The sequence below is a fragment of the Taudactylus pleione genome, unplaced genomic scaffold (assembly GCF_031769625.1).
Source record: "Taudactylus pleione unplaced genomic scaffold, aTauple2 ptg000007l, whole genome shotgun sequence".
Taxonomy (NCBI): domain Eukaryota; kingdom Metazoa; phylum Chordata; class Amphibia; order Anura; family Myobatrachidae; genus Taudactylus; species Taudactylus pleione.
In genome coordinates, this window is record NW_028284410.1 from 22,442,623 (window position 1) to 22,456,652 (window position 14,030).

Sequence of the window (14,030 nt, forward strand, 5' to 3'; positions counted from 1 at the left end):
ATCAATATTGTCATCAAGATATTCATTCCACTTGATAGTTAAGAAGTTAGAAAAGTCAATTGATTTGGATAAATATGTGGGGAAGCGCCAAAGGCGGGAGGCATTTACCAAAGATGTATCATATAAAGATATACTTATTGGGGCATGATCGGAGATAACTATATCTCCCAAATTTACATTGTGTATCCTTGAAAATAATGAATCTGCCACTAAAATATAATCAATACGGGATAGGGTTCTATGAGCTGCCGATAAGTGAGTATAAGACCTATCCGAGGGGTTTAGTATTCTCCAGGGATCAACTAATTTATGAAGAGATTGAAAACGTGCTAAGTGCTGCCAAAAAACTGAGTGAGGTCTTACAGGGGGGTTAGATCTATCCAAGATCGCATCAGCAACTGTGTTGAAATCACCTCCCACTATTAAATTTGGAGTGTCTCTTGTCATCAGGTACTGAGAGAGGTCAGACATAAAGTCGGCCGGGGTATTAGGCGCATAAAGATTCAGGAGGGTATATTTATTATGAGAAATAGAAATATCTAAAAGAATAAAGCGCCCCTCTGGGTCCAAGTATTTATCAAGAATCACATATTGTAAGGCACGGTGTAGTAAAATAGCCACTCCTCCTGATTTATTTCTGAACGGAGTGGAGATACACTCACCAATCCAGGAATCCCTCAGAGTAGAGTCGTCTCCAGCCCTCCTGTGCGTCTCCTGCAAAAATACTATAGAGGCTTTGAGTTTTTTAAGAAAGGTAGTGACCCTCTTCCTTTTTATGGGTGTATTTAGACCTCCCACGTTCCAAGAGATCATTTTTAGAACATTATCTTCATTAGAATGTGAAAGCAGAGGTGATGCCATCATCCAATACCCTCAGGGGGGAAACAAATCCAAAGCGGTATTATGAAAAGAAGAAACATCTCCCCGCCCCAGCCTTTGAGAAGATATCTCCAGGGAGGGCCATCCACATGGCAGACAAAACACTCAAACAAATATATTGCAGCTGATACGTACAAAACATCAAAAACTTCACCACACATTTGAATTAATAAAAAATCTAAAGAAAATGCTTCCGAGTCATTACTTTTTCTTTTTTCCCATCCAAAAATATCTGTACGTCCCCTAGTGAGGGGAGAGGTACAGGAAAAGATTGCAATAGATATAAGAATTACAAACAGTAACAATTTACACCATTTTTGCTAGCCAATCAGGAACGCCAGTATTAAACAGTGAACGCGGGGACCAGCTGCAAGTTAAACTACACAATTAAGAGCATAATATATATATATATATATATATTTTTTTTTTTTTCTCCTTCCTCTCCGTTTCTTTTATATAGTGTCCTCAAGGTCTTTGGAGATCTCGGGTGGGAGCGCCTATTAAGGAAGTGGGCTTTAGCTTTGTCAGGATCGTCAAAAAAAATGGTTCGGCCATCCACTTCTATGCGTAACTTGGCAGGAAACAAAAGGGCGAAGCGTTGGTTGTTTTCCACCAGGAAGCTACATACTGGGGAGAAGGCCTTTCTTTTCTGAGCCACAGAAGCAAAGAAGTCCTGAAAAATCAAAATTTTTATATCATCTATAAGTAGTTGGGGAGTTTTCCTATAGGCCATGAGGATCTGTTCTTTGATTCTATAGTCCAGAAATCAGGCAATAACCGGCCTTGGTCGGCCCATCGCATTATCTCTTTCCGGACCGATCCTATGAGCTCGTTCAATCTGTGGTGGAGCAATATCAGGAGACATTTTAAGAGCCTTTGTCAAAGTTGAAGTCAGGTATTCCATTAGGCGTTGACCTTTCACTGTTTCAGGAACTCCAATAAATCTCAGGTTGTTTAGTCTATTTCTGTTCTCGAGATCGTCCAGTTTCTCCATCAGAGCCCCCGAAGAACGAGAACATTCGTCTAGGCTCACCTGCAGAGAATGAATTGTGTCTTCTGCGTCACTCAGCCTTTGCTCCATTCCAGATACTCGAGAGGTGTTAGCGTCAATTTGTGCCAGGGCTGAGTCCAGAGATGTTTGCATAACTTCAAATTTTTTGTCCATCTGAGGCAAAAGTTTTCTAGAGATTGATTCCACCATATCTGTGATAGACGTCTGAGCTATTACAACTCCCTGATCGGGACAGGAAGTGTCCAAAGGGCCCGACGAGGTCTCTGTAAGGCCCTGTGTGGAGGAGGATGATTTATTGCCCGTTGGTCTATTTCTACCCATTTTAGAGGGAGTAGATTGCGAAGAATCGCCCGATTGTGATGGCCTATCCACAAATCTGTCCATTACCTGACGACCAAAAACAGAGTAGGTTTAAATAGAAAAAAAAAAGAGAAAAGATTTCCTTCCTTCTTTCGCTCTCTCTCTTCACTTCTCTCCTTCTTCCCCCCCCTTATTTTCTATGACAGTGAGTATTACTATGTGCGGTATTCCACCGGCAATGTACACACGTGGAATCTACACACCAAAACTTGCGGCTAGGTCCCCTTGCACACCGAAAACAATCACATATATTCACAAACCGCAGTCATTATGAATATTCTGTTAGAAAAAATCTTGATATTGTCGAAAACAGCCACCAGGTGTCAGTACGATGTAAGATATATCAGCAAAATATTTAACAATCTATTAGATGTAGTGGTAAGTATTGTCAGACTTAATGATTATGGCAATTAAGTAATGCTATATCCCCGTTTAAGTTGTTTAAATACTGCAGTAAAGGTGGGGATAGGATAAGTACAAGAATTAGCTATTGAATGATAGCCGTATGCAATCAAGAGTCAATACACTTAAAACATTTATCATACAAATGGTTTGTGGTAATAAACCTATGTAAAGGTAATAGCGTTTTGCAGCATTTGAGAAATACAATACAGGTAAAGAATATGAACAAAAAGGGTTAGATCGTTCGCAAAATGATGATTTATAGAGAATACAACAATCTATAGGGATAGTCTCCCCAAAAGGTAGTTAAACAGTAGACCTGTGGTAGTATCTAGTGATATGATGCCAAAAAAGTGTACCAATTAAATGCACATATAATTCAAGCGTAAGTTATATTAAATGACTAAGGCCCTCATTCAGAGCCACTCGCAAACAGCAGTACGCTCGTTGCGTTCCGATGTTGACTAACCGCGCATGCGTCGGTGTAACACTGCGCATGTGCGTACGGCAGATTGCGAGTTTTTTTGGTCTCGTTCGTCAAATAGCGTACAGGAAGTGACCTGTCAAATGTGATTGACAGAACAGGGCGTTTTTGGGTGTTGACGGGGGTGGAGATGGAAAAACGCAGGCGTGGCGAGGCTTTTTTGGGGCGTACATACATTAGCAGATGCGAGCGTAAAATGTGTACGGACCGACTCATACGTCACTGGATGATCCTCTTTCCCTTCAAAATGCTCGCACAGCTTAGGGTCTGGATTACTCGACCACATTGGCGATGGCCTTCACCTCCATCCCGGCACTCCTCGATGTTGCTGCGATTAATCGCGGGTGGTCTGAAAAGCAATTAGTGGTGGATTGAAAACCGGCTTGGTATGTGTATTGAAAGTAGATTTTTGTGTTAGCACAAAAGCGTACGCAGGTGGAAATCATAGCTGCTAATGTGATGATTACACAATCAATTTACGTACATTTGTGGTTGTTTCTTTGGGGCTCAATTTGTTGGTTAGGGCCTATTGTAACAATAATGTCATCATGTTGTTTTGGTTTTTACCTTTTTCTTTTGGCCTGTTGAATTTGCCTCGTTATGTTAAATTTGAAACGTTTCTTAAAGAGCCCTTTTTTTGGGGGCCATGTAAAATGTGGTTTTTGCCAGTTTGTGCCTTTTGGCCCAGGATTAAATGTAATCCATTGTGACAATGTGAGAATACGTCAGTTTTTTAATTTTTTTTTATTGCTCAAAGAAAAAAACACAATTCTAAAATTTTTGCCCAAAGTTTTTTTGCAGGGTTCATTTTCAAAGTTACAATAATTGGGCCAAAATAAAAGATTTATGAAATGTAGAACACAAAATTAAAAACAATTCACAAGAAAGGAGAGGGAAGTTTTGACCAGAAAGGAATATGAGCCAAGCACAGAAGGAGTGTGGGAAAAGTCGCCATTGCTGTCACCGTTTTTTCACCCGTTTGGCTGGGGGAGGGAGGGCGCCAGACCGGTTCCGGGATGTCATCGGGCTTGCCTGTCCAGAGGCAGATGTTGTGGCCTCTGGACTAGGCACAGGGCTAGGCACATTTGGAGGATTGGCTGATGTTGTGCCAGAGGTGGAGGATCCTGATGTTCCGGCAGGAAGGGAGGTTGGCTCCACCATGTGCTGGCGAACGAGCTGCTCCAGGGCATTGGCGATGCGGATGTTGGCCCTGGTATTTTCCGCCAGGGCCTGACCAATGGTCACGTTGGCCGCAGCATTTTGCTCCAGGGCCTCAGCCACCCGTAGCAGACTGGCGTCCATCCTCTGCAGAATCTCCGTATGGAAATCCGATTTGAAATTGAATTCTGTGAGGAGGGCCACTGCCTGCGAGGGGGATTGCCCTGGACTGGCTTCTGCAGGGTCCTCAGCCGGATGTACTGGTTCCTCCCCTGCAGAGCCAGCAGAAATTCGACGGCCAAGGCTCCCCTCTGGAGCAGACTCATCCGCCTGTGTCTCTGTTAGGAAAAATGAGAAAAGACTCACATTAGAATCTACATATTGGCACACTAACATTTCAGAGTTGGTGACATCACAAGATTTACCTGGGACAACATGAGGAGCCGCAAAGTCTGGCATGTCCGTATCCATGTTGGACACGCCAAACACCTCCACAGGCTGCACACACCCCTGTGCCAGCTCTTCTAAATCCGTCAACTCCAATGACACAGGGGTGGGACCCCCACCTGTCCCCCTTGCATGCCTAGCCCTGTCCGCCAGTTTTTGCTTTAGGCGATATTTGAAGTCGGCCCATCTGTGGGAAAAAATGGAAGCCATTATCCTTTTGTTTAAAATGGGGTTTGTTTTTAGGGGGGGCAAGTGTTTACTTACCGCCGTTTGACATCCCGGGCTAGACGGACATAATCACCCACCCTATTGACAGCAAGGGCTACCTCTTCCCACATTCTCCACTTCTGGCTTATACTCATATTCCTGTCTGCCTGTGGCAGGATGTCCACACACTTCTGAATCAAAACCTCCATCTCCTTTCTTGTGAAATGTGGCTGCCTTTTTTTTTTTGCAGCTTTGGCCGGAATACTGGGCCCAGCAGCCTCTTCCATGTCATCCTCCTCACCTATTTCTGTAAATATTCAGATTTCTCTAATTCACAACTTGCCCAATCTTATGTTTCAAATTAATCATTGATACAAAATGCATGAAAGACTTACCGCCTGACTCTTGGGCATTGTTTCCCTGGTCTGTAGCCATGTCTGAGGTCCAAACAAGAAATACACCAGAATTTAAATGTGTTTTCGTGATGTATTTATACATGCGTCCTTATTTTGCGGCCGCATCATTGATTGTGCGTTCCTATGATCCCTCCTTAATTTGTGCGGGAAACGAAACACTATTTATGGCTTGGTGTGTCTCGAGTCGAGGTGGCGTTTTTGGATTGTTGGAGGTTACCTTGGTTGGAGTTTCTTGTTTGCGGATAAAGGAGTTGGCGTTTGGAGTTTATTTTGTTTGCTAGATTTGCGTTTTAATTTTCCGTTCGCTTTTTTGGTATATTTTTTTTTGGCCTCGTTTCTTGATTTGGTAAGTTTTGTGAAGTCTAACTTTGGTTCAATTGGTGTCTCATTGTGTTTCTTCTTGTTTTTAATTTTGTGATCCATAATTTCATATCTTTTAGCATTTTTTTAATTTCGGACCCAAAGACCTTTTGATTTGGAATCTTATATATTTGCTCTTGGTAAGTCCATTTTTTATCTTGTATTTGCGAACTAATTAGCGCATTTTTCTCAGTTTGTTTATTAACTTGTATTTGCGAACGAATTAGCGCATTTTTCTCTGTTTGTATAGTGACTTGTATTTGCGAACTAATTAGCGCATTTTTCTCAGTTTGTATAGTGACTTGTATTTGCGAACTAATTAGCGCCTTTTTCTCAGTTTGTTTATTAACTTGTATTTGCGAACTAATTAGCGCATTTTTCTCTGTTTGTATAGTGACTTGTATTTGCGAACTAATTAGCGCATTTTTCTGTTTGTATAGTGACTTGTATTTGCGAACTAATTAGCGCATTTTTCTCAGTTTGTATAGTGACTTGTATTTGCGAACTAATTAGCGCATTTTTCTCAGTTTGTTTATTAACTTGTATTTGCGAACTAATTAGCGCATTTTTAAATGCTTATTAATCCTGTAAAATTTTTGGTGGTTGCCCATTGGCTTTTTTGGCTTACATTTCAACCCATTTTGATGTACTGTGTGCAATGTCGTTTTGCTCTTTGGCCAGATGTGTGTTTCGCATATTTTAAGTTTTGTCTATCACAAAATTTAGAAACATAAATGCACACACTAAAATTTTACAAATTATTTTTGGGATTAATTTCAGTTTGGCCGTATCATGACAATACCCCGTCATGTAAGCAGCAATGGATGGTATCATCAAGCTAAGTTGTTCTTAATTTTCTTTTGGGGTGGGTCCAAAGCCTTACATTCCAATCTTGCCATTTCAGGTTGATCTTGGGCGGATTGTTCTGGCCATGCTCCCGGAAGCCGACCAACCTCAATCTCGTCCCAGGCGTAGGCATCGTAGGCGTGCAAGGCCCCAGATATTTCAAACACGTGTCACCCTTTTTGGAATGCCCGATGATGAGGTTTTAAGACGCTACCGTCTTCCTCCCAAAATCATCATAGACACTCTCTCATTAATAGAGAGTGATCTTGAGCGGCAAATTGATAGTCCAACAGCAATACCACCACTTACGCAATTTATGGCGGTGTTACATTTCTGTGCCTCAGGATCGTTTCAAACAACGGTGGGAATAGTGGCGGGCATCTCACAATCCTCCTTTTCCAGGATCCTGAGGGCAGTGATGGAGGCACTTTTCAAGCACCTCCATCATTTTATTAAAATGCCTTTGGATATGGGTGCCCTTAGTGTGGCCAAGGCCAATTTTTACCAAATAGCTGGCTTCCCACACATCATAGGGGTTGTGGATGGTACTCACATACCACTTCAGCCTCCAGCACGGCTGGAGGCAATATTTCACAACCAAAAACACTATCACTCCCTCAATGTAATGGTGGTATGTGATGCCTCCCTCCAGATCCTGTCCCTGAATGCAAAATTACCAGGAAGTGCACATGACTCCTTCGTCATCCGGCAATCAGGGATATGGCACAAATTAACCAACCTACAAGCTGGTGATGCGTGGCTTCTGGGTAAGTGTAGACCTTTAGTACATAACAATGTTAAGCTTGATACACAGTGATCCTGATGTTGTCTATTCTTTTTCACAGGAGACAGTGGATACCCTTGCATGCCCTGGCTGCTCACTCCTTATTTGGCTCCCACACCAGGTCCACAAAGTGAGTTTAATACCGCACTTACAGCCACCAGGCAAGTGGTGGAGCGCTGTATCGGCCTTTTAAAAGGCCGATTCAGATGCCTCCACCGCTCTGGTGGCGAGCTCATGTATTTGCCAGATATGGTTTCGAAAATTGTGGTCCTGTGTGGGATCTTTCACAACATCGCCATAAGGAGTGGTGTTACAATGCAGCCAGAGGATGCCTTACCTGAGGATGGCCCCCCCGAGGTTGGTCGGAGATCAGTATGTGGGGGGGCCATACGCGATGATGTGGTGGCCCGATATTTTAGGTAATTATTGACCAAACAACAGTGTGTATACCCAATGTGTTACGGTTTTTTAGCGTTCATCTTTTTTTATATTAATTCTTGCACCATCTTCTGTTTGTTTGCATAATCTTTGGCACTCCCACGATGACTACTTCCTGCTACCCTTCAAAAACCTTTATGTGGAAACTTCGGGAATATATTCTGACACCAATATTGCAACGCCATATTTTTGAAATCATGTGGGCATGGACCTTCGTCAACCAGTTCTTGATTTGTTGTGTGTTTGTTTCGTGTTTTTGGTATGTGGTGTATTTCTGATTATCACTGTGTGTTTTGTTTGTGAGTGACCACTTTGTATTTTGATTTCTGTTGTGAATAAATATTTGGAGAGTGTAATTTGTTTCCTTTTTGGGCACGTTAGAAGCAAGTGTAAACAAACTCCCAAATGTTAATTTTACCTAAGGGGTAACCCAGTAATGAAGCAAGTGGAGCTAAAATGTAATATGTTTTCGGGGTACTAACCAACACAACAAGGAATCCTGTACAATCAGTTGCCTTCGTAAGATTGTCCTAAGCAGTTTGGCCACCAAATAGGAACCTGAAAAATGGTGTAAACTATCATGTTGACCACCACAAAAAAGGAAAATGACATTGGTACTGGGAGGTGTTTCTTGTGCCTGTTTGCATTCAAAATACAACACACAATCTGTAGTGAGATTCTGTGGCAATCCTTGCTTGAAGAGTCTACTTATGTCAGTGTAAAGAATCTTGGATTTACTCCAAACGCATGAGACAGAGCTTGATTTAAAACTGATTTATTATGAAACAATTAGAAAAAAAAACAAAAAAAAAACTAATTCCTAAGGAGGACCAACAGATGGTCAAGGCCCTGCATAAGCCCGGTGACCTGCTCCCGCATACGGCCCACACAATTAAATATTTGTTCCCGACGCCTCTGTTCCTCTGTGGGTGACAAAAGTTTGGGTATTAATAAATCGATAATGAAGCAACATTCTAAAAAAACACAAAACAAGCAAACCAAAACTTAAAAGCTTGTGGGCCAAAAAAACATTACACGGATAAAACCCAGCACCCCAAAATGTCGTAGGCCAAAAATACAAGGGCCCTAAAAAAAGGCACACAGGTGTGATATGTGTATGGTGACATCAGCAGGAACAGGTAAAGACAACCCCCAAAAATACCCTAAGGCGACAGAAAGCCACAAAAAATGGGGACGACACATGATTACATACAAACAGTTTGTGGTGTCCAAAATAAAATTTAAAAACATACCGTTCTCAAAAACGCCAGAGCCAGAAGCCACTCCCTGGACCACCTCGGAGGTGGCTACATTCCCCAAACCTAGGGGCAGGGTGTTTGAGGAATCCTGGGAGGGGGTATTTGGAGGAGGGACGGATGGAGGAGAGGGGGAATTGGGCTGGAGGGGAAGTAGGCCTGAAATGTCGGCCACAGGGTCTGGGGAGGAGGGGGTAATTGACGAATTGGGGGTTGGAGAGAGGGGCCGGGACCGGCGTCTTGTCTGGCGATGCCGCCGTAGTGTTTGCTGTGCCCCTAAAAAATGAAAAAAATATTGTGGTTAGTTTCAACAGGAATCCAAAAAAAATAAAATAAATAAATAATAATAAAAAAAATGACTAAATAGGACAGACATGAAAACATGCACATGCAGATATGACTACAATGACTCAATAGGACAGACATGAAAACATGCACATGCAGATATGACTACAATGACTCAATAGGACAGACATGAAAACATGCACATGCAGATATGACTACAATGACTCAATAGGACAGACATGAAAACATGCACATGCAGATATGACTACAATGACTCAATAGGACAGACATGAAAACATGCACATGCAGATATGACTACAATGACTCAATAGGACAGACATGAAAACATGCACATGCAGATATGACTACAATGACTCAATAGGACAGACATGAAAACATGCACACGCAGTTAGGGCCTACAAGATAAACTTGAAAACCACAGTCCAGAACACTTACTTTCCGCAATCTGCATGCGAAAGCATGCCAGCAAGCGGGGCGTCCGCCGGTGCAGGTCCGACCACCTGCGCTCAAGCTGGCCAATATGTCGGCGTGAGCCGAAGGAGCGCAGGCGTCGACGTACCTCCGCATATGCGGAACGCTTTCGCCTATTGGAGATGGGTGGAGGCTGACTGGTGATCCGCCTGTCCATCACCTCCGTCAGCACCAGCAGTTCGCGCCTGGTGAATGCGGCGGATCTCATGATGGCAATGGTGTTTTTTTGGCAAAATATTTTTAATACAGCACCCCAAAAAAATTTGATTGGCTAATGTATTTGGGAAATTAACAGGACAAATTCTATTGGTTAGTGTATGAGTCATGTGTTCGACAGGGCCACAAATCTCTTGAGAGTTATGATAGGATTGATGCAGTGACATGCGTAAGCAAATTTAAATAAAGAAATGAACCACAGAAAAATTGTGGGGAGACAAACAAATAGAACAATTGTTTAATTGGGGCTAACATGTCTTTTGAACAATAAAAGCGAAGGTTTCAGCCGTACGTATTCTGCGAGCAAATACAAACACGGACAAGATTAAAGTTTATTGCATTGTGTTGAAAAAAAAAATACAATTAAGCTAATTGATACATTGATTGACATGATACGATTGAGGGAGGTAGGCAGAAAAAACGAGCAGGTCATCGGAATCTGACAGTCCCACTTCCGGTTTGTACTTGTGCGTGCGTTCCCTTCAAGCCATTTCGGGGATGTACGCTCGCTATTTGGCACGCTCGTTAGTTAGAGGAGGGGTCGCCTGAGTTTGGGGTGGATTTTTTGCTGCGTACGAAAATACGAGCGAGTGCTTGAATTTAAATATTTTTTGTACGTACGCCGAACGTACGTACGCCCACTTGCGAGTGGGTCTGAATCAGGGCCTATATCCCACCGTACATTCCATTATCCTAACAGTCTCGAGACTAATATGGACCTAATAAGTGGTGGCCTTTTTGAAAATCTACAGGATATATATAATCCACGTAGAAGTGGAAACATAAATTTACTTCAGTAGACTCCTCACAACGCAACTTCCTCGGATATTGTGGAGAAGACGCTGAGCCAGTGAATCAGCATATGGACAGTCCACTTTAGGGGTAGAGATGAACTTCAAACTCAAAATATATATCCCCTGGTAGTCAGATAGGGGATCAACAGAGTGTCTATCTGTGCTTAAATGGTGCAGGAAATGTTCCAATGTGAGTTATCCCCACATATATAATATGCCTTTAGGCAATCAGGTCTTCCCCTCTGAATACACTACAAGGGGGGACTTAAGAGAGAAAAGGTCAAAATGTGGGGAGGTAGATTGCAGACCTGCAACTTTGGGGGCACTAACGGTCCGCTGAGTGTGTAGCAGACACTCACCGCTGGTGTCCAACAGCAAATCAAAGCCAGCCAGATCGCCGACAGCAGGTATCCCGGGAAGGCCACTCGCAGCAGCAGCAACTAGGAGGCCGATTCCCGCTCCTCACGACCGGCACTCCGCTCACTCTCTTGGAAGGGATGCGGCACAGAGCAAGGAAGTCACCGGGTTGTAGAATGCCTCCGTCCGGCAGATGCAGCACAGAACATGCGTCACTGGGAGTCCCTCCACATTCCCCGAAGGGATTCAGCGTGGAGTGAGGGAGCCGCCGGACTGCAGAGCGTCTCCGTCTCTCGGGTGCAGGAAGGACCACGTGTCCCTGGACGTCCGCCCGTCACCTCTGTCAAAGAGCGGCGCGGACCTCAGGATCCGGGGAGAGAGGTAAGTTCAGGCTGGGTTCAGGCCACCAGAGGGGAATATATCGAGGGTGGGATGAGAGGCGCTAAATTTCAGGCGGCTGCAGAGACCATCATACGCAGAGCCGCTGCCATGCCGATTCGCGCGCCAAAATTTGTCCGGACTCCGGAGAGGTATAAAATAGCAGCCGAGCTTCCTCAAAGTGGTATGTCTCTGCTCCAGACAGACTCCCCTGTAACCCGTTGATATAACTGGTTGGGAATAACTGGTTTTGGGTAGTGCTGTCCGCAATTATTGCATTAGGGCATGGAGCTGCTCTAAAACGCGGCCATCTAGGATGCCCCACCTCCGGAAGTCTTTTTCTTTAGACAGTATTTTATCCTTGTACTGTGGATGTTCTACTTGATGCCTCTCTTTATTTTCCTCTGACCCGGGTTGTTCATACATTTATGGAAATAGACATAATACAAGAAATATTGTTTTTTCAGACAAAATCTCAGACTTTTTTAACCAAATAATCTAAGAGGAAATATAATCCTTTGTCCCCTTAAGGAATAGATATATCCCAAAATTATATATATATATATATATGTTACTCACTTCGAGAGGGGTGGGTGATTCATTTGTTCCCCTTTTGGTAATGGGGGATGCACTTAACTCACATATAAGAGGTGCGACCTCAAACTTGCAGTGGTATCTTTAAGGGGAAAGTACTGGTATATAGCCCTTGAAATCTTCCAAACGGCAAAATGACACACCTACCTTACACATATATGGTGTAAGCAAAAGCTTGTAAAGGTTTCTTTACTTATATAGGTGTTGATACTATAACACAAGTGAAGAACTTGGTCTATGTAGGACAAGGTATTTACATGTACGTACCCGTACTCACACTTTGTGCTGCATAGTAATTCCCATCTGGGTATCTTTACATTCCAACCAAAAAAATCTTGCAATCTAGACTCATATGCGTGACAAATACATTTATTATCTCATAAAAGTTCCAATAGAACACCACATAAAATGGATAAAAAATTATATCAAATATATAAAAGGTAATGGACATTTGCCAAAAAATGCAGCAATGTGGAAAGGAATAGGAGCTGCACTTAGACAAAATAACAGAGAGGTATGTGCAAAAGTATATAGGTGCCGGCTCCTGTATATCGCATGGTGGTAGCAGAAAAAGGGCACATAGGCATTTCGAGATAAATAATTTCTTTATCAAAGACCTTAATAAAGACATTATTCATCTCAAAACAGTTTTTTAGAGGCTCTACAGGGATGGGTACCCAGCACATCACCTGGGACAAGAAGTATGTGCCCTTTTCTTGTAACCACCATGCGATATATAGAAGCCGGCACCTATATACTTTTGCACATACCTCTCTGTTATTTTGTCTAAGTGCAGCTCCCATTCCTTTGCACATTGCTGCATTTTTTGGCAAGTGGCCATTACCTTTTATATATTTGATATCATTTTGTATCCATTTTATGTGGTGTTCTATGGAACTTTTATGAGATAATAAATGTATTTGTCACACATATGAGTCCGTTTTGAAGGTTTTTTTCCAGTTGGAATGTAAGGATACCCGGATGGGAATTACTATGCAGCACAAAGTGTGAGTATGGGTACGCACATGCAAATACCTTGTCTTACTAAATTCCAGCTCTGCTCGTATGAGAGTGTTAGTCATATGTCTTTCCTCCTGACTCTCTAATGCCTCTGTCCTGCACAGGTGATACTGGCATCTGACACCGTGACCAGAAGACAGCTTGCAGTGAAGGTCATCAGGAAGAGGGAGGTGCTGCAAGAGGACGTGGTGAGAGAGGTGCTGGTGGAGCGAGAGGCCCTGCACGACGTCTCTGGATCGGCCTTTGTCATCCGAGGGCTTTTTGCCTTCCAGACTGAGGTACTTTCAGGAATATTTCTATTAACCTTCTTGGTCTGGGAAATGGTGATGCTGTTCCTGGGCATCCTTACATGCTGGAGCGGATGCTATTCCTGAGCATCCTGTCATCTATAATAATAATATGGTGACTTTTATGTGCAAAACAATGTTATGTAGTACTTTTACAATGGTATCATACCACTACTATCTTACACACTGCATGAGCAATACACCACATTTGCTGGCCCTAATAAAACATGCAAACCTGTTTATTAAGTTATATTTGATGCACACAATGCACAACCCACAGAAAATTTATATAATCTCTCTCTATCCATCTCATCAAGTGATTTACTCAATAATTGTCACATCCAGTCATTATTACTGTGACACTGAGCTATGTGCTATCTGTAGATGCTGATAAGTGGGAACATTAATATATTGTATTATATTGGACTTGTGTCTGTCTACTGACAGGAGCTTCTCTTCATGGGGATGGAGTTCGCCTATGGAGGAGACCTGTTTGACCTTCTGGAGAGAAGAGGGTCCTTGGACCTACACACGGCAACGTAAGAGCTGTAAATGGGG

General features: G+C 42.8%; 1 pseudogene; it reads left to right on the forward strand.

The window, feature by feature from the left end:
* Nucleotides 1-14,030, forward strand: part of LOC148542969 (protein kinase C delta type-like) — a 47,530-nt pseudogene that overhangs the window by 13,844 nt on the left and 19,656 nt on the right.